Genomic DNA, 2,371 nt, shown 5'->3' with positions numbered 1-2,371 from the left:
TCTCCCATGTAGCTTCATCAGGCCCAAAGTGCTTCCAATGCACTTTAACCTACTCAATTTCTCTATTCCGGAGCATGAGTTGTTTCCACCGCAAAATGCACTGAGGTTCTAGCCAAAATTATCCCTTTGGATCCTTGGAAGAGTAGCTCGCACAGCTGATGGAGCTCGAAGAGGACAGATTCTTGGCTAGATTTCATCACTAAGTATATAAGGAACGCGAAAAATCATGGCATGATCGACACATCAAGTTGCGCATGTTTAAGGTAAATGACTTGGTTTTATTATATGATAGTAAGTTCGCTAAGTTTCTAGGAAAGTTTCAGATGCACTGGTTGGGGCCATATGTCATCAAAGAAATCACAGATAGGGGTGCGGTTCAGCTCGCAAAGCTAAACAGAGAACCTTTTCTGGGAAAGGTGAATGGAAGCCGATTGAAGCCATATATAGGAGATCCGACACAATGACTATATGATGGCAGGATAGTCTTAGTGCTCTAGGCAGCTGCAAGGTAGCGCGGGACTATAAACTACACTGCCCAGTTTGGGGGACTATGCGACAAGGGGGCTACGTGAAAAAGGGTGATGTCACAATACCAGAAGTCGCGTGAAGAGAGCTGCGCTATGGAGGGAGATATCGCGCAGCACAACCAGAAAGTGACCATTAAGGTCATTGTTCATGATTTGACAGGCTAGAGATGGTTAAGAAGAGCGGGTGGGTGGAATTTAAGGCTGAAATCTTTGGAGATCTGCCACCAAATCAGCATTAATGGAAGAATTTTGGTGGGAACGGTCAGATTTGAATTCGAATTCTTATATAAATTATGTGTGCGAGTCCAACAAAGAACACTTTGCACCCTTAGATTTTTTGAGCTATGTTGTCCGTCGCTTATGAATTGTAAGTTATTTGAAGATTTGGTCACAAGCTCCGTCTTCAATAATCTTCCCGAGTTAACCTAGAAATTCATTTGCAACACCATGTCAGGACCAGGCCCTGCTGAGACTACAAGCACTAGAGGAACTATCGCTTCCGAAGGAGTTGCTCCAAAGGTTGTGAGCATGAAGGCTCTAGCTCATGTGCCTATGGCACCAAGGTCACATATGCCTAAGCCTACACCTATGAGAGAGACCCAAAAGCCGAAGAAAGATAAGCAGAAGAGGTCGGTGCCAGTGCATGAGTCACCTAGGAAGCATTCTACTGCCCAGGTGCGGAAGAAGGATAAGCAGCCTGAGAACGTTGTATATTTGGAGGATTAAGAGGGCGTTGAAGATATAGATTCTGAGGGCACGGAGCCCATCGCCAAGTTGCTGGAATATATCCCTCCACGTAAAGGGAAGGTGAAGATCACCAAGGACCCATACTCAAAGAAATTCATCATTCATGCATCCCTGTTGCCAGATAAGATAACCTTCGAAGGTCGGTGCTTGGCACGGGTTCCCCTTTTAAAAATGGAAGATTGGGACTTGGTTTACCATGAGAGGTTCCCCCACCTCATGACAGATAACTATATGAAACAAGTTTATTACAAGGACTCAGGTGTCACTGAATTGGATTTAGTTGAATGGATCCACGGAGTAGAGCAATTTGGGTTGTTCAACCTGATGTGGGGCCCCACTACCACCTCTCTAACATTAATGCCACCTATATACGGCAGTTGCTTACTCTGGTGCATGATGGGTGCTTATGGCTTGGAGCACCTATCCCCATCACAGATATGCTCATCAATAGGATCACGCACCTGCTGCATGAGGGTTTGAATCCGGCCAAGGAATTTGGCGGAAAGACAAGCGAGAAAGACTTGGCAGAAAGGATGAAAAATAAATTCGAGCTTATCAAGAAACCGCAAGACTACTCCATCACATCCATCAATGATCCTGAGGTGAAGATTGTTACCTAGATACTAGTCGGCAAATTTATGACGAAGTGTCATGCGGATGAGGTTCCAGCACCTGTGATCTCGTTAGCTGCACAATGCGTGGAGGGAGTGCAGTTTAACTGGTCATGCTATTTATGTAGTGAGTTCCTTGTGAATTGTCATGATGCCCAAGATGAGAGCAATACCTTCCACTACATGTGGTTGTTTCTCTCCATTGTGTTGGTATCTTAGGATCTCCGGAGGATAGCCAGTTTCCTCCCTTGCAAGCAGGGTTGCCAGAGGTTGCACAATTTCCCTCCCTCTGGGCCGTGAAGGACCCTGGATAGGTCACATAAACGAATATTTTATGGGTGTTGATGGAGTCAAGATTCCGCATGGCCATCAACCAGCGCCCACAGTTGTCCCCAAACGTGTGTGAACAGTTGTCTGAATATGCTGAGTTCAAACAAGACTTCCACCGTGTTTACATCAGGGCACGAAAGGACCCACAGCAGAAGT

Source organism: Pinus tabuliformis, chromosome 2_2, assembly GCF_031772625.1.
Source record: "Pinus tabuliformis cultivar Carrire ecotype Pingquan chromosome 2_2, CPIR1, whole genome shotgun sequence".
Classification (NCBI taxonomy): Eukaryota; Viridiplantae; Streptophyta; class Pinopsida; order Pinales; family Pinaceae; genus Pinus; species Pinus tabuliformis.
The sequence above is the reverse complement of the archived record's forward strand: the minus strand, read 5'-3'. Positions refer to the sequence as shown.